Source organism: Pipistrellus hanaki, assembly GCF_964339955.1.
Source record: "Pipistrellus hanaki genome assembly, chromosome: 11".
NCBI lineage: Eukaryota > Metazoa > Chordata > Mammalia > Chiroptera > Vespertilionidae > Pipistrellus > Pipistrellus hanaki.
The window spans coordinates 64,895,928-64,920,873 of NC_140513.1; positions in this window are offsets into that span (position 1 = coordinate 64,895,928).

Here is a 24,946-nt window from a genome sequence, read left to right on the forward strand (position 1 = left end):
AGTTCCTATTGAGGTAGCTATAATTTACATGGAATGAAATTATCATACCTTGTGTATATTTTGATACATGTATACACCCATGGGCCTATCTATCCCCCAAATCAAGAATAGAAATTCTCTTCATCCTAGGAAGATCCCTCATGCTTGTTCCTGCTGATACTTCCCCTCAGGCAACCACTGTTCTGAGATCTCTCACTAGAGAAGAGTCTTGCCTCTTCTTAAACTTCATTTAAAAATTATAGAAGGAATATGTTCTTTTCCATAAGTGACTTCTTTTGCCACATAGTGTTTTTGAGATTCTTCCATGTTGTTGCACACAGAGATGGTTTGTTCATTTTTTTATTGTTGAATCTATAATAATAAAAGCATAATATGCTAATCAGACTGGATAGCCGAATGACCTTCCAGATGTCCTTCCAGACAACCTTCTGGACAAAGCTGGGCCTGTGAGGGCCAAGGCAGCCGCCGAGGCTGCGAGGGCCAAAGCAAGCTGCCGCTGTGAGGGCTGAGCCCCTTGCACAAATTTCGTGCATCGGGCCTCTAGTATGAAAATGTTACAGTATGTCTATCTGTTCTTCTGTGTATGGATAGGCCCACCAGTCTCCATTTGGGAGCCATGATGAGTAAAACTGCTACCAGTGAACAATCCATTTGGGTATACTCCTAAACTGGGGTTGCTGCATCAGTGGGTAGGTGTGTGGTTAACGTTTCAAGAAACTGTTGAGCACCTCTCCAGAGTGCTTTTACCATTTTACACTCCACTAGTAATGTGAGAGTTCCAGTTGTTCCACATCTTGAGCAACACTTAGTATTGGACCCCTTTTTAATTTTATCCATTCTCATGGTTGTGAAATGTCATCTCATACAGGTTTTTTTAAAATATTTTTTTTATTGATTTCAGAGAGGAAGGGAGAGGGAGAGAAAGATAGAAACATCAATAATGAAAGAGGATCATTGATTGGCTGCCTCCTGCATGCCCCACACGGGGGATCGAACCTGCAACCCTGGCATGTGCCCTGACCAGGAATCAAACTGTGACCTCTTGGTTCATAGGTCAATACTCAACCACTGAGCCAACTCAGCCAGGTCTGCAGTTTTTAAGAACACCTGAGTGCGGTATCTCTCTCTCTCTCTCTCTCTCTCTCTCTCTCTCTCTCTCTCTCTCTCTCATGCCTGTGCCCTTCCTTCCCCCTTTCTTCCCTCAAGGCGCATACCTATGCTATCTTCCTCCGAGGCTCCAGAACTCTCCTTTTGCCTCTATAACTTGCCTCCTGAGCTGGCTCACTTCTTCATGGCTCCCTTCTTTTACCTCTGTGACTTTACAAATAAACTTTTGCTTGTGTTTTTAAAAAGAAAACTTGAGCCTTCTTAGCACACCTCAAATAATCTCCTAAAGTCTAATAAGGCACGTAAAGTTATCTGTGATTTAAAACATGGTCTTATCTGTGTCATGTGAGGTCAAAGATATGAGTCAATGGGTTGTATTTTAGGGCCTATGGGTGTAGTCTTAGGACATTGTCTGCCTAATTTTATCAGTTTGGGAGCATAAGTTGATAATGTTAATTTTTTATTTATTGGCTTTAAACATATATGTTTTATGGCTCACATCATCCATTTGGTAACCTGTCTCATAGGAAGTAGAGACATAAGTGAGGATAACCTGAGCCTCAAACCCTCAAATAAATATTTTCTGAATTAAGCAAGACCTCTGAAAGGATTTTGCCTTTGATTTCACAATAAAACATTCCTACCGTGTGCTAAAGCTTTCCATATATCATCTCATTTAATCTTCACAACAATCCTATGAAGACATTAATAGTATTACCCCAGTTCCTCAATCATGAAACAGTCTTAGGGAATTATTACATTACCTGCCTAAATTCTCACAGCTGGAAAGCTGCATAACGGCCACTCTGCCCCAGCTCTGAGTCTGAGCCATGCAAAGTGCTTTCTCACAGCAGAGAAGTGCTTAGAACCAACATGCGAAGAAAGAACACTTGATGCTTCCACAGAAGTATTTCAAGACAAGGAGACAGTGACTATCTAGAGATGTGGAACTACATTTCTAAGCAGAGTAAACACAGTGCTTAGTGGGCGAATTCATGATTGACTGATACATGCTTCTTTACTTGAAATAAACTATTTTTGCCTCAATTTTAGAAATATTGTCTAGATTTCCAACTGCTAAAGTGACCTTTCCATCTTTGTGAAAGATAAGCAATCCCTTGCCACAACTGCAATTCTCACCCATTCCCCAAGGGCCAACATCTGTCATATATTTTAATTTCAAAGGAATAGTATTTATTGCAAAATGTTTTTATCAAACAGTACAAAAGTGTATATTGTTGAATAAGAAAAAAAAACCTTGTGTTTAGCAGGATATAACTATCTTTTGTGGGGGGGGGGGGAAGGAGAGAATAAGAATCTATATTTATATTTGTTCATAGAAACATAAAGTATAGAAGATTTGTGCACAAGAGGATGAACCTGTGAAAGAGGCAGCAAGAAGGTGGCCATCTGCAAGCCAAAAAGAGAGGCCTCAGAAGACACCAACCCTACCAACATCTAATCTTGGACTTCCAGTTTCCAGAACTGTAACAAAATAAATTTCAGTTGCTTAGCAAAAAAGAAAAGAAATCATAGAAGAATGCCTAAGAAATTTACAATTACAATAGCTGTTATATGGGTTGGGCGTAGACACTGATGAAAGAAAACTTTTTATTGTATACCTTTATATGTTTTGCGGCTAGGAACTACTGGTATGTGAGTTTATATAAAATGTTTATTAAAGTTTTTGTTTCAATAAAAAATGCTGGTTAATGGAAAAGAACATAAAGTATAAAGTTAATGTCTCCAACATAGCCCATTCTTTCTCATGGCTAGAGAGAACTATTATAGTTTGTGACATATGCTTCTAGATTTTCTATATATATATACACTGATTTCCACTCATCAAAATATATAGATGCAGTACTTTTATTTTACCAGTATTCTGGCTTTTAATGAGATCATACAATGCACATTATTCTAAATTTTGCTTTTTGACTCAGCCATAAATGCTAGGCAACTTTACTTGTTTGTATACATATCACTGTGATTAAACATTTCCCAATTGATCAACATTTAAACTATTTTTAAATTTCCTATCACAAACAGTAACAATAAAAATATTTGAATATGTGACATATATACAGAGTGTCCATAAAAATGTATACACACTTTAACAGCTAATTGCCCAATTTTGAAAATGAAATGTATTTTAATAAACACTGCTTTTATAATCATTCAAAGTGTGTGTATACATTTTTGGGACACCCTCTATAATCAAAATGGTGAGCATTTCCCAATGGACCAAAAACTGATATCAGTTTATGAAAGCAAGCAAGAGAATCTATTTCTTCACACTTTCACCAACTCTAAATATCATCAATTTTTTTATAATATTCTGACATTTTTTAAAAATGTATTTTATTGATTTTTTACAGAGAGAAAGGGAGAGAGATAGAGAGCTAGAAACATCGATGAGAGAGAAACATCAACCAGCTGCCTCTTGCACACCCCCTACCGGGGATGTGCCCGCACCCAACGTACATGCCCTTGACCGGAATTGAACCTGGGACCTTTCAGTCCGCAGACCGACACTCTATCGCTGAGCCAAACCAGTTTCGGCTAAATATCATTAATTTTTATACTTACTCAAACTTGAGAGGTTTGAAGCATAAAGATATCTTATTTTAATTTGCATCCCTGAGGTGATGAGAGGTGAGCCTCGTCCAGTATTTTGTCTCCTTTTTGCTCAAACAAGACTCTGAAAACAAGACAGGCCATAAGGTGAAATCTATAGCAGGACTTCCCTGTTCACTTCTTGATTCAATGCTTTCATCACATCAGAGGAGCAAAAGAGATGAGACATAATGTCTTCTAAGACAGAAGTTGCAATGGAAATGCTTTGGAGGAACAAGCAGGAAATTGCCAATTAAAGCTGAAGGGAAGGCAGTAGAGAGTGGTGAGGACTTTGGTAACTGGGGAGTGCTGATCTCGCTACAGAAATTTGTAAAGGTGTTAATGGTTGTGTAGTCTTAGATTTCCAACTTTGACCTAAAACAATAAAGACTGATCACCAAAGAAATACATCTGAGCCCAGCCAGTGTGTCCCAGTGGTTGAGTGTCAATCTATGAACCAGGAGGTCAGGATTTAAGACACAGTCTGGGCACATTCCAGGATTGCAGGCTTGATGTAGTGGGCATAGAGGAGACAGCCAATCAATGATTCTCATCACGGATGTTTCTATCTTTCTCTCCCTCTCCCTTCCTCTCTGAAATAAATAAAAATATTTTAGAAAGAAAGAAAGAAAGAAAGAAAGAAAGAAAGAAAGAAAGAAAGAAAGAAAGAAAGAGAGAAAGAAAGAAAGAGAGAAAGAAAGAAAGAGAGAAAGAAAGAAAAACACCTGAGTACTAGATTATGGCTTCTGTTGAAAGAAATCACTTATGTTAAAAATTCTGAAATTTGACAAAATTTTATTATATTTTAAATCGAAGGTTTTGTCTTGACTTTGTTTAAAAGTCAACATGAGGGATTAAAAATGGCAGCAGAGTAAATGGATGCTACACAAATATTCTCCCAGGACCAAACTGGAATTACAACTAAAATACAAATAAATAAATAAATAAATAAATAAAAATTAAAATCCTGAATAATCAATTGAAGACTAGCTGGAGAGAACCAGGACCAAACTGGAATTACAACTAAAATATAAATAAATAAATAAATAAATAAATAAATAAATAAATAAATAAAAAGTCTAGCTGGAGAGAACCCTAATAACTAAGGACAGAAAGTGGAGACAGCATAGAAACTGGTAGGAAGGGCAGAGGTACAAATGGGCTGGCTGGACTCCCACAGACAGCAGCTGAAGTTCCAGAGAGATATCTCAGCTGTAGGGATGTCACTGAGACTTCTAGGGTTAAAACCCCAAAATGAGCCCCTCTCCACCAGAGAGCACCAGACCTGAGAAAAGTGCCCACATAACATTTGGCTGTGAAAAGTAGCAGGCTTGATGTCTGATGAGAGAGGTGGCTAGAAAGGCAGGCACCCTCTTAAAGGGCCAATGCACAAAATTTCATGTGCAGCTATTCACCTTGGGCTCCAGCAGAGGGAGGGTAAAGTGTACTGGGGCTATGTGAGCAGAAACAAGGTTTGGGGGCTCTGGAGATAGAGTTCAGAAAGCAGACACCCAGGTTTCCTATCTTGAGCCATTCCCTCATGCTGCGGAGGACATCTTTCTCATCAGACCTTTGCTATCCAGGCACTTTTTGCCTGGGGAGAAGACAGAGTTGACCCACATTATTGGAAAACCCCTTGGAGTTTCTGAGGCCTATTAAGAGACTGAGAATAACAATTAGCCTACAGGCAGAAGCAATTGTTCAACCTGTTGGAAAACTGCTCACCCCACCTGTGATTGCCTGAGGCTACTCAAGACTGAATCCAATGAGTCTTCAGGCAGAGGTGGCCTCTGGAGGCTTTGAGTCATTGCTGCTATAGTTAGTCAGAAACAGTGTTTGACATTGTCCTGTACTAGACATTAGGAGGCATAGCAGATCTACCTAATACATAGTCCCAAACCCCAAACAGGCAGCCAAAATGGGGAGACAAAAAAAAAACAAAAAAACCTAAAATGAATAACAAGAGAATTGTCCAGAATAAGAGCTAAATGAAGTGGAGATAAGAAATTTATCAGACACAGAGTTCAGAATAATGATGACAAAACAACATGAGAAAAGATATAGTAACTATGAAGAATGACATAGAACTAATAAAGAACAGAGTGGAAGGAATACACAAGAGATTAAGGAAAGCTGAAGATCAGATCAGTGAATTAAAATGTAGGGTAGAAAAAAATCTTGCAATCAGAGAACCAAAAAGAAAATACAATTAAAAAACAGGAGGACAGCTTAAGAGAGCTGTGAGACATCATGAAACATGATGGTATCATATCGAACCACAATAAAATGAAATTAGAAATCAACTACAGTAAAAACATTCAAACACGTGGAGGCTAAATAGCATGTTATTAAACAACTAGAGGCCCGGTGCATGAAATTCATGCACAGGGGCAGGGGGTGTCCCTCAGCCCAGCCTGCACCATCTCCAATCTGGAATCTCTCAAGGGATGTCCGACCACCCATCGGTCTAACATTCCTCTCACAATCCAGGACTGCTGGCTCCCAACTGCTTACCTGCCTGTCTTCCTGATTGCCCCTAACCGCATCTGCCTGCCAGCCTAATCATCCCCTAACCACTCCCATGCCAGCCTGATTGATGTCTAACTGCTCCCCTCTAAGTCTGATTGCCCCCAACTTCCCTCCTCTGCCAGCCTGGTCATCTCTAACTGCCCTCCTCTGCAGGGTTGATCACCTCCAACTGCCTTTCCTTGTAGGCCTGGTACCTCTCAACTGCCCTCCCCTGCTGGCCATCTTGTGGTGGCCATCTTGTGTCCACATGGGGGCAGGATTTTTGACCACATGGGGGCAGCCATATTGGGTGTTGGAGTGATGGTCAATCTGCACATTACTCTTTTATTAGATAGGATAGAGGGCTGGGTGGGGGCCACCTGGTTTGACCTGAAGGGTGTCCCAGATCAGGGTGGGGGTTCCCTTGGGGCGTGGGGTGGTCTGGGCAAGGGGCCTGTGGTGGTTTGCATGCCAGCCACGCCTCCTGGTGACCCAAGGGGAGGCCCTGGTATCTGGAATTTATTAACCTTCTACAATTGAAACTTTGTAGCCTGGAGCGGAGGCAAGCCTCCTACTCGCTCCATGTCTAGCAGCCATTTCTGCTGAGTTTTGTGTATCTTCTATAACTGAAACTTTGTAGCCTGGAGTGGAGGCTTAGACCAGCAAGGGCAGGCGGAAAGCTTTGCTTCTTCCATTGCCAGAGAAACCCAAGCCTGCCTCCTGCTCTCTGTCGCATCTTTTTTTTTTTTTTTTTAATATATTTTATTGATTTTTTACAGAGAGGAAGGGAGAGAAATAGAGAGCTAGAAACGTCAATGAGAGAGAAACATCAACCAGCTGCCTCTTGCACACCCCTACCGGGGATGTGCCCAAAACCAACGTACATGCCCCTAACCAGAATCAAACCCGGGACCTTTCAGTCCCCAGACCGACGTTCTACCACTGAGCCAAACCGGTTTCAGCCTGCAGCAGCCATCTTGGTTGGGTTTATTTGCATGCTCACTCTGATTGGTTGGTGGGCGTGGCTTGTGGGTGTAGCAGAGTGATGGTTAATTTGCATATTACTCCTTTATTAGGTAGGATGAATGAGTTACCAATGAGATCAAGAAAAAAATAAAGGACTTCTTGGAAACAAATGAAAATGAACACACAACAATGCAAAATCTCTGAACACAGCAGAAGCAGCCATGAGAGGGAAATTCATAGCACTACCAGCCTACCTAAAAAAAAATAATAATAATAATAATAATAATAATAATAATAATAAAATTTTTAACCCAACAATTTAAAGAATTAGAAAGGGAACACCAAGAGTAAGTATAAGGAATAAAGTAATAAAGATTAGAGCAGAAATAAATGACATTGAGACTAAAACAAAAATCAATAAAAGCAAGAGCTGGTTCTTTGAAAGATAAACAAGATTGATAAACTCTTAGCCACACTCATCAAGAAGCAAAGAGAGAGGACCCAAATAAGCAAAATCAGAAATGAAAGCAGTGAAGTAATAACTAACACCATAGAAATACAAAGGATTATAAGAAAATACTATCAACAACTCTATGCCAACAAGCTGAACAATGTGGATGAAATGGATAAATTCCTAGAAAAATACAATCTTCTAAAGCTGAATCAGAAAGAATCAGAAAACCTGAACAGGCCAATAACAATGGATGAAATTGAAATAGTATTCAAAACCCTCCCACAAACCAAAAGTCCCCGTCCAGATGGCTTCACGGGGAGTTTCACCAAATATTCAAAGAACTAACACCCATCCTCCTCAAACTATTCCAAAAATTCCAAGAGAAAGGAACACTTCCAAGCTCTTTTTATGAGACCAGTATTATCTAATTCCAAAATCAGATAAAGACACTATAAACAAAGAGAATTACAGGCCAATATGCCTGGTCACTATAGATGCTAAAATCCTCAACAAAATATTAGGAAATTGAATCCAGCGATATATTAAAAAGATCGTACACCATGACCAAATGGGATTTATTCCAGGGATGCAAGGCTGGTACAATATTCACAAATCAATAAACGTGATACATCACATAAACAAGTTGAAAGACAAAAATCACATGACCATATCAATAGATACAGAAAAAGCATTCGACAAAATCCAACACCCATTTTGATAAAACCTCTCAGAAAGGTGGGAATAGAAGGAGCATATCTCAATATAATAAAGGCCATAGATGACAAACCTACAGGGAACATCACAGTCAATGGGCAAAAACTAAAATCATTTCCCCTAAGAACAGGAACAAGGCAGGGCTGTCTGCTTTCACCACTCTTATTCAACATAGCACTGGAAGTCACAGCCACAGTGATCAGACAAGAAAACATAAAAGGCATCCAAATTGGAAAGGAGGAAGTAAAACTGTCATTATTGACAGATGGCATGATATGTACAAAGAAAACCCTAAAGACTCCACCAAAAAATTACTGGATTTAATTAATGAATTTGGCAATGTAGTAGGATACAAAATCAACACCTAAAATCTATGACTTTTTTATACACAATAATGAATTCTCAGAAAGAGAAATTAAAACAATCCCATTTACCATTGCAATAAAAAAATTCAGATACTTAGGAATAAACTTAACCAAGGAGGTAAAAGAATTGTATTCAGAAAACTAAAGGACATTGAAAAAAAGAAATAGAAGAAGATGTAAACAAATGGAAGAATTTAGCGTGTTCATGGATTAGTAGAATTAACATCATAAAAATGTCCATATTGCCCAGGGCAATCTAAAAATTCAATCCAATCTTTATTAAAATACTACGGTAGCAGCATATTTCACAGAGCTAGAACAAATGCTCCAAAAATTTATATTGAACCAAAACAAACAAACAAACAAACAAACAAATTGCCACAGCAATCTTGAGAAATAAGAATGAAGTTGGAGGGATCACAATATCAGATACCAAGTTATACTACAAAGCCACCATAATCAAAACAGTCTGTTACTGGTACAAGAGGTAACTTACAGATCAATGGAAGAGAACAGAGATCTCAGAAATCAACCCAAGCCATAATGCTCAATTAATATTTGACAAAGGAGGAAAGAACATGCAATGGAATCAAGACAGTCTCTTCAATAAATGGTGTTCAGAAAACTGGACAGATTCATGCAAAAGAAAAATGAAACTAGACCACCAAATTACACCGTACACAAGAATAAACTCAAAATGTATAAAAGACCTAAATGTTCATTGTGAAACCATAAAACTAGTAGAAACAATAGGCAGCAAAATCTCAGACATCTCTTATGTAGCAACATGTTTACACATATATCTCTTAGGGCAAGCATGTTTGATATGCTTGTCCTAGGACAATGGTCGGCACACTGTGGCACACGAACCAAATGCGGCTCTTTGGCCCCTTGAGTGTGGCTCTTCCACAAAATACCATGGCCTGGGCAAGTCTATTTTGAAGAAGTGGCACTAGAAGAGGTTTAAACTTTAAAAATTTGGCTCTCAAAAGAAATTTCAATCGTACTGTTGATATTTGGCTCAGTTGACTAATGAGTTTGCTGAACACTATCCTAGGGCAAAGCAAACTAAGGAGAAAATAGACACATGAGACTATATCAAAATAGAAAGCTTCTGCACAACCAAAGAAACTCAACAAAATGAAAAGGGAGCCCACTGTGTGGGAGAACATACTTGACACATTTGATAAAGGGTTAATATCCAAAATACATAATGAACTCAAACAACTTAACAAAAGGAAGACAAACAATCCAATTAAAAATTGGGCAAAGAACCTAAATAGAGACTTCTCCAAAGTGGACAGCCAAGAGACATATGAAAAAATGCTCAAAGTCACTGATCATCAGAGAGATGCAACTTAAAGTGACAATGAATTGTCACTTCACACCTGTCAAATGGCTATCATCAACAAATTACAGGTGTTGACAAGGATGTGGAGAAAAGGGAACCCTAGTACAATGCTGATGGGAATGCAGATTGGTGTAGCCATTATGAAAACAGTATGGAGTCTCCTCAAAAAATTAAATATGGAACTGTCATTCGGTCCAGTGATCTTACTTCTAGGAATATATCCTAAGAAACCCGAAACACTGCATCCAGAAAGAAGTTATGCACCCCTATGTTCATAGCAGCATAATCTAGCTAAGACCTGGAAACAGCTTAAGTGACCATCAATAGACAGTGGATAAAAAGCTGTGGCACATTTATACCATGGAATACTATGCAGCAGGAAAAAGAAGGATCTCTTACCTTTGAGACAGCATGGAGGGACCTGGAGAGTATCATGCTAAATGAAATAAGTCAGTCAGAGAAAGACAAGTATCACATAATCTCACTCATATGTAGAATCTCAGTAACAAAATAAACTAATGAATAGAGTGGATCTAGAGACATGGAAGCATGGAACAGAATGCGGAATCTCAGAGGAAAGGTGGAGGAGAGTCGGTAGATGGGAGGTAATCAATCAAAGACCTTGTATGCATATCTGCATAACCCATGGACACAGACAATAGGATGCTGAAGACCTGGAGTAGGGGCAGGAGCAGGCTGAAGGGGATCAATGGGGGGGAAAGGGGGACATATGTAATACTTTCAACAATAAAGATTTATTTATATAAAGATGGTTAAGCCAAGTCTTTTGGCCATAATTTTTTAAAAAATCAACATGAAACTTAATGTTTAGAAAACATGTAAAGTACTTTTTTGCCTCACTTAGATCTAAACGAAAGATCAAGGGAGAGTAATTATGAATTCCTCAGGAAGCAAGTATTAAGAATTTGTTTCTTTGCTTTAATATTTATCTGTGTTTATATAGACACATTCTGACTAAAAGAATTTTTTTAAACAATTTCACTATTCTTTACAATTTTGTAAATCTTTTTAGCTACATCTCATATGTTATTCAAACAATTAGAAAAATTAGTCCATTTACTTGATTACCTCATAATACAATTAAGGGTAATAGATACAAAGAAAATATCTACAACATGTTTTGATAACTGTTTGCAATGTAATTTTGCATTCTGCACTACAGAAAAGCCAAAAAATAAGGAACTGTCCTGTACTTGGTGCCTGGCATTTCAGCTGAATATTAAAAAAAAATGAATATACGTGTACCAACTAGAGAAAAGGGAAAGGAAGAGGTCATATGGAGAAGAACATTTGTAAATGCTTGGAGGTTTAAATAAGTCAAGAATTCTTAATTCTTGTAAGTTGAAACACTTGAAATTGCCATTTTGAAAGTCCAAATAGTTGAATACCAGCAAGCTCATTTAAATAAAGCAAAATACCTTCTATAAATCTAGCTATGCCACAGCTACTTTACTTTAAAAGGCCCAGGCCTTACCACGGGACTGTGAGAACAATGCCATTGTAGAGTTGATACTCATATGAATTCGTTTATTTGCTTTTATTATCTGACTCAAACTTCTTGCTACATTCTTTTTTGTTTATTTGATTACCAACCCATGTGGGAGCCAAGTTTTGGTAACAGCCTGAATCAAAGGAAAGAGTTGTATCTCTTGCAGTAAGAGTCTGCCTACAGGGTCAAGGCTGTCCCAAAGTTCTACTCTCTACAAAGAAGCCTTTTTGGGCTGTGACTGGTAATAATGACTAGGCACCTACAGGCCTAGTGTCCTTATTGCTCTGAGGTATGAAACATTACCTGTTTGGTGAAGTAACATTACATAACTGCTGTACCGCCTCTTCCATGAAATGATTCACCAGTTTCATGCGGCCATTCATCACCATCATTATCCTGGTCATCCCCAATTACATGTGCAGAGCACCCACACGGAGATGACACTGTACTTGGTGCTTGACAGAAGGCAAGGAAAACAAAGAGCAGCCCTATAGCGTAAACTGTTGGAGCTGTGCATTTGAATATGAAACACAGAACAAACATACCTGTAAGTCTGAGCCTTACTGGGTCACACGCGATAGAACAAACTCATGGAGACTCACCGTAGAGCCTCACAGGGGTTATCCGTGTTGCAACTGCGAATGGAGCACATGGCCTTCCCACAGGAAAGATGCTGAGGAGGGTCCCACTCTTTGGGGCTCCCAGATTCAGACAAAGTGATAGGAGGAAGGGCATATAATAGGGATAAGACCGCAGCTGTTTAATGGTGATTCGCCTTACTAACTATACTGTATATCAGAGGTTTTCTTACAGATCCTAGGACACTAGGAGATATAATTACAAGAAGGAAAAAAAAAAAAAGACTTTAAAAAGATAAAACACCACCTTTGCCAGTTTGACTCAATGGTTAGAGTGTTGGCCCATGGACTGATGGGTCACAGGTTTGATTCCCAGTCAAGGGCACGTACCTCTGTTGCAGGTTCAGTCCCTGGCGCTAGTAGGGGTATGTGCAGAAAGCAACCAGTCAATGTGTCTCTCTCACATAAATATTTCTCTCTCCCCTCCACCTCCCTCCCTTTCACTCTCTCTAAAAATCAATGGGAAAAATATCCTCTGATGAGGATTAAAAACAAGCAAACAAACAAAACATATAAAACACCTCAGGGCCCAATGGGCCCATTACTCAGAAAATGTGTTTTGAGAACAAACCAATGACAGGAATCACTGATTTGGCTGGTGTGCCTGGACTCTCACCCCCCCTGGGAGATTGCCTCAGGAATGCTATCCAGTCCCAGGATTTTAAAGCCTATCTGTGAATAGAAAGCAAATTCAAAATTCTAAACATTTCAGCCCAGAAAAAGTACTTAGAGTCCATCTGGTGAAACTCCTTCCTTCCATATTTTATAAGCAAGGAAATGGAGCCCCCAGAGAGATTACATAATTTATTCAAAACCATTAAGCCAGCTGATAGCGGAAACACAGCTCAGCACCCAGTCTCCCTTCTTTCCGTGCTGCCCACTCCCCAGCACACTTAGACTGGGAAAGGAACATGTCCATCACACAACTCAGGCACCATCAACCACCTACCATATGTAGAGTCCTTTTATTTTTAACACATCCTCGTCATGTTCTATCAGAGAGGCAGAGCCTGAAAGAGATGTATCTTGAGATTTGTTGAAAGGAATTAGTTTATGTAACTGTGGGGCTGGCTAGGCGAGCCTGACATCTGAGAGGCAGGCCATCAGGAGAAGCATGCTGGAACTCTGGGCACAGCTAAGCCTGAAGTTTCAGCTCTGTTCTTTTTTTCTTATTATTTTTTTTCCTATTGATTTTTTACAGAAAAGAAGAGAGAGGGATAGAGAGTTAGAAACATCGATGAGAGAGAATCATCTATCAGCTGCCTCCTGCACACCCCCTACTGGGGATGTGGCCACAACCAAGGTACATGCCCTTGACCGGAATTGAACCTGGGACCCTTGAGTCCACAGGCCGAAGCTCTATCCACTGAGCCAAACAAGTTTCGGCTCAGCTCTGTTCTTAAAATGCTTCGACTGATTAAATCAGACCCACCCAAACTATCCAAAATAATCTCCTTTACTTAAAGTCAACTGATATGAAAACAAAAGAAACAATAAAGTTAACTGAGATGAGTTTTAATCACAGCTATAAAATACCTGCCTGACAACACCTACCTTACTGTGTGATTGAATAACGGGGGACTGGAGCCTATCTAAATTGGCTCATAAAACACCATAGCTCTCAAGTATACATAAGGACAGTATCACCACTTGTGTTCTACTGAAGCGCCGGGCACTTAAATCGTATGCCTAAGGCACACAGCTAACTCACATTTTGATTTTCAATTGTAAAAAAGCTTAGAAATTCTTACCTCATTATTGTTTCAAGGAGTAAATTAAATCAGTTCCAACTGTGTATGTAAAGTTCCTAGCACACTGGGTTCTTCATGTTAGAAAACAGCGATTAGACCACATTTTGCTTATCAAAAAATGCTGGTTAACAGGTTAGCAGGAAAGGAACATTCTCACTATAGATGGGACCACAAGCTGGAATCACTTTTTCAGCAAGCAGTTCCAATCCCAAGAATTAGTTTTATAATATTTGTATACACCTGTAAAGAGAGATATGCAAAGATATTCATTGCAATCTTATTTGTAAATAAAAAATAAAATTAAAAAAAACACTAAACTTAAATGGCCCTGGCTGAGTACTCAATTGGATAGAGCGTCTTCCCAACACACCAGGTTTCTGATTCAATCCAGGTCAGGGCACGTACAAGAAGCAACCAACGAGCCAAAACCGGTTTGGCTCAGTGGTAGAGCATCAGTCTGCAGACTGAAGGGTCCCATGTTTGATCCCGGTCAAGGGCATGTACCTTGGTTTCAGGCACATCCCTGGTGGGGGGTGTGCAGGAGGCGGCTGGTCGATGTTTCTCTCTCATCGACGTTTCTAGCTCTCTATCTCTCTCCCTTCCTCTCTGTAAAATATCAATAAAATATATTTTATAAAAAGAAGAAGCAACTAATGAATGCATAACTAAGTTGAACAACAAATGAATGTTTCTCTCTCTCTCCCCCTTCCTCTCTCTAAAATCAATCAATAAAACAAAACGAAACACTTAAGTGACTATCTAAGAGAAGAGGAGAGTGTTAAATAAATTATGATACAACCTGAAAATTAATCAATAAAACAAAACACTTAAGTGACTATCAAGAGAAAAGGAAAGTGTTAAATAAATTATGATATGGTTTGTTGACATAATAATGTCCAAATCCATATAAAATTTTATGTATTTGATCCAAACTAAGGAGTGGTCTAGAAGCAAGATCTCAGCAGTCTGAGAATAGCAGTTTTTCAGTTCTTTTTATGCATTTGGAATCAAAGGCGTAACCTAAGGAAGAATGCATGAAATCCGTTGATAGGTTAGGGTGGTGGGAGGAAGCAGTGAGGAAATCCCTATGATTGGATAAAAAGTAAAATGAAGAGATACAGACCTCAGTTACATTGGTGGGTACAAGATTACATTTACAGTAAATAGGGATGGTATTCATGTAACAAGATAAAGTACTCCTTTGAGAGTGGCTTCCAAAGGGTCTAAAAGACAATATTATTCTGACATTTCTAAGACATGTTAACCTAGGTGTACAAGAACAATGGACAGGGCCTGCTTAAAGCCAAGACGAACCTTTTACTAAGAAAGTTACAGGCCTGAGGCCTGGCTGCTCAACCATGACCTGCTCAGTTAAGAATTTACAATCAGCCCCGGCCAGTATGGCTCGGTTGGTTCGGTGTTGACCTGGGCCCATCTCAGGTCGATGTTTCTCTCTTTCTCTCTCCCTTCCTCTCTCTCTAAAAATCAATTTTAAAAAATCAATTAAAAAAAAAAGAATTCATGAACATATCACCCTGTGAGGTCACTTTTGGTCACTGAATGTGTCTAATTTACTACATAGTCCCTTTGTTCACAGGTTGAACAATGGAATGAAAGATGTCCATAGTATAGTATTTCATCTAAAATAGGAGTTTGTATTACTTGATAGCATTTTTGATCCTAAATATTATACTAATATCTTCTTGGTTGCTTCTTGTATGTGCCCTGACCTGGATTGAATCAGAAGGTGCTAGAAGGTGATAGGTTCTGTACCCATTATGATTTTAGAGAGAGAGGAAGGAGTGGGGGAGGAGAAACATAAATTTGTTGTTCCATTTATTTATGCACTCATTGATTTCTTGTTTGTGCTCTGACTGGGGTTCAAACCTGTAACCTTGGCATATTGGGATGACACTGTAACCAACTAATTCCTGGCCAGGGCTCATTTAATTTTTAATATAACCTTATGAGTGCATTGATATTATCCACATGTTATAATAGATGTTAGATGAAACCAAGTCTTAGAGAGAGTAAGTCATTGCTCAAAGTTTATGCCTACCAAAGATGAAACTGAAGTTATCTATATTCCAAAGCCAGTGTAATTGGGCAGTAAATTGGGTCAAGAGGTACTAAAAATTATGCTTTTATTGGTTTGTCATTTTTCCACTGAATGTTTTAATGCTGACATGACTATAATGTAGAAAGGTTTAAAAATAGAAGCTTTGGGATACTCTGTAATTTGGGCTATCAAAGTTTAGTATTTCCAGCAAAACATTCTTATTTATCAACCTTCTATTCCACCTCAATCAAAATAATAAACAGAAAGAAGAGGAAGCATAAATGGTTTTTTATTACTTCTGCAATCCAAAAGAAAAGCCAAAAACTTAAAACAGAAAAGTTCAGAAAAAATACCCAATTTTCTACCCTTTCATTAAATGACTATTCCCCAATGTGCTTACAAAAAGGTTTGGTTGCCTGTTGGGTTCATTGCCTAGATCTTCAGTGTGCTCATGTGGGGGAAATGCAACCATATTATACCAGTACTAGAGGCCCAGTGCACAAAATTTGTTCATGGGAAGCTGTGTCCCTCAGCCCAGCCTGCACCCTCTCCAATCTGGGACCCCTCTAGTAGAATCAGGCCTAAATGGGCAGTCAGACATTCCTCTCACAATCCAAGACTGCTGGTTCCCAACTGCTCAACTGCCTGCCTTCCAGATTTCCCCTAACTGCTTCTGCCTGCCAGCCTGATCACCCCCTAACCACTTCCCTGCCAGCCTGATTGCCCCTAACTGCCCTCCCCTGCAGGCCTGGTCCCACACACACACACATACACACACACGCACACACACACAACTCTCCCTGCAGGCCTGCCTTCCCCCCAACTGTCCTTCCCTGCAGGCCCAGTCGTCCCAACTTCCCTCCTATGCTGGCCTGGTCACCCCTAACTGCCCACCCCTGCAGGCCTGGTCCCCCCCAACTGTCCTCCCTTGCTGGCATGATTGCCCACAACTGCTTTTCCCTGCTGGCCATCTTGTGGTAGCCATCTTGTGTCCACATGGGGCAGCCATCTTTGACCACATGAGGGCACCTATCTTGTGTGTTGGAGTGATGGCTAATTTGCATATTACTCTTTTATTAGATAGGATAGAAGCCTGCTGCATGAGAGGGGGCCAGCTGGTTTGCCCTGAAGGGTGTCCCAGATCAGGGTGGGGTTCCCTTGGAAAATGGGGCAGGGGTGATGAGCCTGTGATGCTGACCACACCCCCCAGCAACCAAAGGAGAGGCCCTGGTATCTGGGATTTATTTATCTTATATAATTGAAACTTTGTAGCCTTGAGTGGAGGCCTGGGATGGCCCGGAAGCTTGGCTTCATCCATTGCAAGGGAAACCCAAGCCTCCTACTCGCTCTGTGGCTGCAGCAATTTTGGTTGGGTTAATTTGCATATTCACTCCTGATTGGCTGGTGGGTGTGATTTATGGGTATAGCAGATGTATGGTCAATTTGCACATTACTCTTTTATTAGATGGGATTATTATCTTGTATTCTTGGAAATTACTAGATTAAATACATTATTAAAATGAGTTTTGTCTCCATGCTCATTTTTTTAAGCTCCATTCTCTTCTTTTTTCCCCCCATTTTTTTTTTATTAAGGTATTATATGTGTACATATCTTACCATTGCCCCCCCACCCCACTCCCATACAAGCCCTCATCCCCCAGTGTTTTGCATCCATTGGTTATGCTTATATGCATGCATACAAGTCCTTTGGTTGATCTCTTATCTCCCCCACCTCTCCCTAACCTTCCTGCTATAATTTGACAGACTGATGCTTTACTGCCTCTATATATATCTTTTTTGTTCATCAGTTTATAATGTTCTTTATTATCCACAAATGAGTGAGATCATGTGCTATTTTTCTTTCATTGACTGGCTTATTTCACTTAGCATAATATTCTCCAGTTCCATCCAGGTTTCTGCAAATGGTAAGAATTCCTTCTTTTTTATGGCAGCATAGTATTCCATTGTGTAGATGTACCATAGTTTTTTGATCCAGTCATCTGGTGATGGGCACCTAGGCTGTTTCATGATCCACAGGTTGAGAACCATAGCAGGGTCACATAAGACCATCAGAAAACACTAATATTTACATTACGATTCATAAGAGTAGAAAAATTATAGTTATGAAGTAGCAACAAAAGTAATTTTATGGTTGGGGGTCACCACAACATGAGGAACTGTATTAAAGGGTTGTGGCATTAGAAATGTTGAGAACCACTGCTTTAGGGAATCCTCCTGGCTAGTTTCTGGTTTTAGGAACCTGCTAAGGAATGAGGTAGTTCTACACTCTCTGTGGCATTTCTAAGGTCCCCAAGGACAATGAAGAAGGACCAGGATTTCTGTGTCCTGGAAGCAGGTTTTTCCCAAACCCAACCGAGACCCACTGAGTTCTGACCAGGGACCAGGGTGCCCAAGGAGTTTGAGCCAAATTGGCAGCAAGTCCTCTCTTAGACCAATAATTGTCATTCTGTGGTGGTATTTTCTGTGTGTCTATCACAAGGGAACCCCAACACTATAAAACAAAGTTTCTGTCCTCAAGAAACTTTCATTGGAGAGATGAGATATGTGACTTAGCTTTTTTGCTTTCCTCTTGGTGAAACTTAAACACTTTTCTTATATCATTCAAATTACCACTAATCCCATTTCCCTCTTGAACTCGGAGAAAAGATACTTGTACCATTCCCCAAATTTTCTCAATCAAGTCCCACTCACTTTCCACAGAGTCATGCAACCATCACTGGACACTATCACTGCTTGTCAGTTACATTTTACATGGAGCCCATGGAGCTGTAGCAACTGGTAACGTATGTGTGAGGAGTAGCATGCTGTGCAGAGGGGTGGATGGACTTAGAAGACAGCACATGCCATATCGATAGTATATGGACAGACACTACTTAGCCTTGGAATGACAGTGGGTGTGATCCTTGCTTCCTGGACTACGACCTCGGATGCTGGACAAAGAAACACTCAATCAGAACAACCAGACTACAAGCCTTACTAATTCAACATGTAGTTAGGCTATGAGACTGGAGGGATTCTACCATGTGCCTGATTTCTCCTCATAGAACCAAGACCACCATCTGCACCCAGGATGCTGGTACTGATGAAACCATATAAAGGAAGTATCGGTTACTTCCTTGGATGGGAACTGTGTTCTATACTGAGCTCTCGCATGCTATGTCCTCTGGCAATGTGAGCAGTGATCTGAAGGAAGAGCAGTGATCTGAAGGAAGAGCAGTGATCTGAAGGAAGAGCAGAAAGTAGGTTAGTTCTCACAGTGGAAACTGGATTCCTCAGTGGGCCCAATGGATTCGAGAGTAAAGTCTGGATGTGCTTGACCCAGAGCTACAGGCCTGCTTTGAGGACAGTAAAACCCAGACCAGAAGGCAGAAACCACTTGGGGATGAAGGGACACGGGAGGACATAAGAAAGCAACAACAACAGCAACAAAACACATAATCTACCAGAATGGAGTCAGTGACTCAGCAACATTTTCAAAGCTTCTTTTGGAAACATTTCCCTGGTTTTGGCTTTTGGGAAATAATATAGGAATTGAGAGAGCTTGACTATATGGTTCTATATCCTTTTTGTGAACTTACATTTTTTAAAAGTATGTTTAATGTATGTCTTTAGAATTGGTCAATGAATGAACTTAGATTTTTTTAATACCTGAGTTTCTTAAAACCATGAGTCATTGAGGCCTTGTCATCAGAGATAGGCTTAAACACGTGACAAAGACTTGATCATAGATAGGGAGGCTGCAGAGTTTTTGTCTCCAAAATAATCAAGCAAGGAAACACCCAAGAGGCACAGGGCCAACCACCCTCCTGGAAGCTGGTGGGGCGGGAAGATGCGGAGGCCCAGTCTGTGGGCAGCAGCGTGCCTTCTGTGTGGCTCACCTGTCTTTTCCTCCTTCAGGCATGACACCAGGTAAGCTGGCATCAAAGTCAAGAGCCTGGCCCTGGGAACTTTGTGTTTTATCTCAGGATGATCTCAGTGCTTCCATTTGCTTCTCCTGCTGCCTTCTGGCACCCAGAGTCCAGGGTGCAATGGGGCCAGTGGTAAGAAATGAGGGCAGCCCTACCTTGTCTAGCTCAGTGGATAGAGTGTTGGCCTGGGGACTCAGGGATTCCAGGTTCAATTCCGGTCAAGGGCAAGTACCTTGGTTGCGGGCACATTCCCAATAGGGGGTGTGCAGGAGGCAGCTGGTCTATGTTTCTCTCTCATCAATGTTTCTAACTCTCTCTCCCTCTCCCTTCCTTTCTAAAGGAAAAAAAAAAAATCAATAAAATATATTTATTAAAAATAAATAAATAAATAAATAAATAAGCAAGCCAAAACTGGTTTGGCTCAGTGGATAGAGTGTCGGCCTGTGGACTGAAAGGTCCCAGATTCGATTCCAGTCAAGGTCATGCACCTTGGTTGTGGGCACATTCCCAGAAGGGGGTGTGCAAGAGGCAGCTGATCAATGATTCTCTCTCATTGATGTTTCTAACTCTCTATACCTCTCTCTTCCTTTCTATAAAAAAATCAATAAAATACATTTTAAAAAAATGAGGGCAGATTCCCTCAGGCTCAGCTTCCTTTCTAAGCCCTGCGGGCCCGAAGCACATTGACCTCACTCCTTCCCTGGAGAGAGGAGCCCCACTCCCCCCTTGGCTTTGTACACCCACCGCTGGGAGCACCTCCTCTGTTAAACCCGCATACTGTAGTGATGGGGGGGGGGGGGAGGGAGGGGGCGCGTGGTAAGAACAGGAACACAGTTGTTTAATGACGACTCAGCTTAGTAACTATAGATAAGAGGTTTTCTGACAGACCCCGGGAAACCAGAGGATGTGCTATACAAGGAAATGCATTTTAAAAGCCGATCAAGGACAGGACTCGCTGTGATTTGGCTGGTGTGCCTGAACTCTCACCCCATCTGGGAGTTTTCCTCGGGAACGCTGACAATATATTCTCAGGTTCCGGGAACAGGCTGAGCTGTTTGTAACATCACAGAAGATTAGTCAATTTGTTATCCGACTTTTAACTCCGGAAGGCCGGACTGCAGACCCTCCCCTCCCCTCCCGCCGTTATTTTGTAGCTCAAGGCTGCACCTAGTTATCTCCTTCCTTGGCCGGATGTAATCTGTCGAGGGGAGAAACGGAATTTCGGACTGCTCCCCCATGCTGCCGGCATTATTGGAATAAATGCTCAGATATGAATCCAGCCCGTGTCTGCTCAATTTGGCTCAAGTAGTGACAGGCGGCCTTGAGCCAGTTGTGTCAGCACCACCCCCCTCCTAGGCGGAGGTTCTCAAAGTGGGACCCCTGACCAGCAGCAGCAGCATCGATGGGAACTTGTCAGAAAAACCAATTCAGGAACCCCCTCCCAGACCCCCTGGAACAGAAACTCAGGTAAAGGGCGTCTGGAATCTGTCCTCCCAGGCCCTCAGGTGACGGATGCACAGGGAGGTCTGTGAACCACGCCGTGGGGGCGCTGTGAACAGTGCCTGGAGGAGCATGTGTGTCAGGCCCAGAGCTGCGCCTGGCGCCTGGTGTTTAGCTGTTAGAACCACCGTCTCCATCACAGGACACTTTCTAGTAATGCCAGGATTCTCTGCGGCTCCAGGAGCCCGCGGATGGAGACACTTCTCCTGGGAACAAGCCGCTGGCTCCTGTGGACGGGAGCCGCTCCCTGACAGCGCCCAGCGCTTCTCTGCCTTGACCACTTACTATGCGGCGGGCATTAGGGGGGACACGCAGGAATCGACATTAATTAACGGGGATGGTTATACACTAGGGAGGTGCGCAGAGACCAGACCAGAACTGTCTCAGGAAGGGTGGGTACGTAATGCTTTTCCTAGGAGATGCAGAGACTATGGGAGAGGTGGATGTCGGGAAGGAGAGAGAATAAAAACTGCAGGGGGGAAGTCTTTTTTCTTTTTCTTTTTAACTTTATTGATTTGAGAAAAACATCAACTTGTTGTTACATTTATTCAAGCATTCAGATATTGGTTGACTCTTGTATGTGCCCTGACCAGGGATCAAACCCACAACCTTGGTGTATCAGTACAATGCTCCAACCCACTGAGCTACCCAGGGAGAGACAAGGAGGAGTTGAGGCATGAAATGCTGGCTGTGCTCAGGCCCCTGAGCAAAGAAGTTAGAGTGTAGGAAGATCACATGGAATTTAGTGCCTCGCTGTCCTGGTCCAGCCAACCTAAAGGCATGTTAAACTCAAAGTTTTGGCCAATCTTGACAAGAAATTGATTTTTACTTATCCTCTGTGTAGTTGGCTCACAAATGGACCCCAAAGACATTGGGTCTTAATTCTTGGAACCTGTAAATGTTCACTTATGTGGCAAAGATTCTGCAAATAGGATCAGATTAAGGACCCTGGCAGGGGAGGGTACGGGGGGCATCTGGGTGGGCCCTAAGTGCACTCATAAGTGGTTTTATAAGGAAATGGGGGGAGTTTGACACCGACAGAAAAGGAGAGGACACCATGACCACAGAGGCAGAGATTGGAATGGTGTGGCCACAAGTCACAGAGTGCTGGGAGCCACCAGGAGCATAAGCAAAGAGAACTAGGCTCTCCCTGGTCTTCAGCCCAAGTGATGCCTATTTTGGACTTCCACCCTCCATAACTATGAGAGAATAAATGCCTGTCGTTTGAAGCCATCGAGTTTGTTGGAATTTGTCACAGTGACCCTAGGAAACTGATATACCTTATTTCACGAGGTCTTTTTCAGATTGGAGGAAAAGATCCTCTGGCATCCAAAGAAGAGTTTGTGGATTATAGTCTTAGGAGTGGGGAGAAATCCCTCTAGGTCAGTGCCTTGGTTATCTACTGCACCAAAAGGCTTTGTCATATCCCATCTACATACCAGTATATAAAAGGCATATATATATATTAAAGGATAAGCAACCAGCTAACTGGCCAGTAGCTATGATGCACACTGACCACCAGGGGGTAGAAGCTCATCAAAGAAGCTGCCGAACTACAGCAACTCTCACACTCTGGGACCCCTTGGGGGATGTCAGACTGCAGGTTTTGTCCTGATCCCTGCAGGCCAGGATGAGGGACCCCACAGGTACATAAATCCATGCACTGGGCCTCTAGTTTAAATATATCAGTCATGGCTGTACTCATTTACTGTAAAATTAAGATTAGTATAATTAATATCAGATTTTAAAATGGAAAGACTAAGCTTTAAAAAAGCCATTGGTAAAGATACATGTATGATGATGTAAATGCACAAAGTACAAGAGAGGACAATGAGCACAAAGTAAGAGTTTAATTAATTCTTGTTGAGTGATTTACTTAACGAATTGACTATTTAACCCTGTAGAAAAAAGCAAGATTACAGTAGTTCAGAAAAGTAAGTTATTTTATAAGTGACTTCATATGAACATCTAATCATAACAGGCTCTTTTCCATAAAAATATAAGTGGTAATAAGTAATAAGCTACTTTACAAGTGGATTGTTTTCTGGACAATGTTATATATATTGACTTCATAGAGGACAGGAGAGGGAGAGAGAGATAGAAACATCAATGATGAGAAACATTAATTGGCTGCCTCCTGCATGCCCCCTACTGGGGAATGAGCCCACAATCAGGGCATATACCTTTGACTGGAATTGAACTGGGAACTCTTCAGTCTACACGCTGACACTCTATCCACTGAGCCAAACCAGCTGGGGCTCTGGATAATATTTTTTTATATATATAATTATCAGGAGGAAAGGGGTTGGGGGTGCAGGAAGAGACTGGACTAAAATCGTACACCTATAGATGAGGACAATGTGTGGGGGGATAAAGGCAGAGGGTGGGGTGGGAACCAGGTAGAAGGGAGCTATGGGGACAAAAAGGAGAAACAATTGTAATAATCTGAGCAATAAAGATTTATTAAATTAATAATAATAATAATAATAATAATAAAGATCAGTCTTGGCTTAGTGAATTTCAACAAATTGAAAGGGGAGGTTATAACGGGGAAGGTTTTAAGTGGCCTCATGGTCTTGAATACCGCCATACCAGATTTGTTCACAACCCTATGGTTAAAAACTTCCAGAGATGCGGTAAAGAATTAGATCCTGTCTTCCTAGTGAGCAAAAGTAATCTATTCAGATGCACACAAGAAGATACTTTCACAGACACTGCATTTTAAATGGGAATCCGGAAGTCCTGCCAACTGCATTTTATCAAAGGCAGGCTAAGGTTTGGTTGCTTGATTAAAACGTGACCATTTTAATAATTAGTACTCATCAAAGTTATGTGGCAATGGACATGGGAATAGAAGAAGAAAAGGAACACTATAGTTAGTAACAACCCATTTCTGTAATGCATTACTTAGCTGATTACGTATAAATCGATGTCATGATTTGGAGTAGTACCTTCCACTCACTTGCCTTAATGACTTTCTCCTGTATTTCTCCTGATTTAGGTATTTCTTGATTTGACTTTAGGTTTTTGAGCATATTTGCAGTAAAGAGAGTCCATTTTTTGTTTCACTATGTTTGTATCACATCCCAAGAAACAAAGGGGATGCCATTCTTTGGAGCGGCACCCGCCACACAGCCTACGGGGAGGCCATTGCCCAAGGTGCGGGCGTTCGTGCAGTAGCAGGTTTTTCCACCCTGTGCAATCTTATGGGGCTGTGGCCCAAGGGAGCTGTAAAGCCCACGTGTGAGAATAACTTGGATTTCTTGTGATGGACTGAGTAAACAAAAGAACAGTGGCTAGGTTTCATATGACTACAGTGCTCTGATCTCTAGAAGAAACCTCTGCAGCATCCACCTCAAACCAGTCAGAACCTCCTGAGTGGCTACCAATCTCTTTTTGCCTCCACTTCCCACCTAGGACAAAGCAGAGAGATCCAAATATTCTCCCCAAGCCACTCTCAGAAGATGCTCCATGCCTA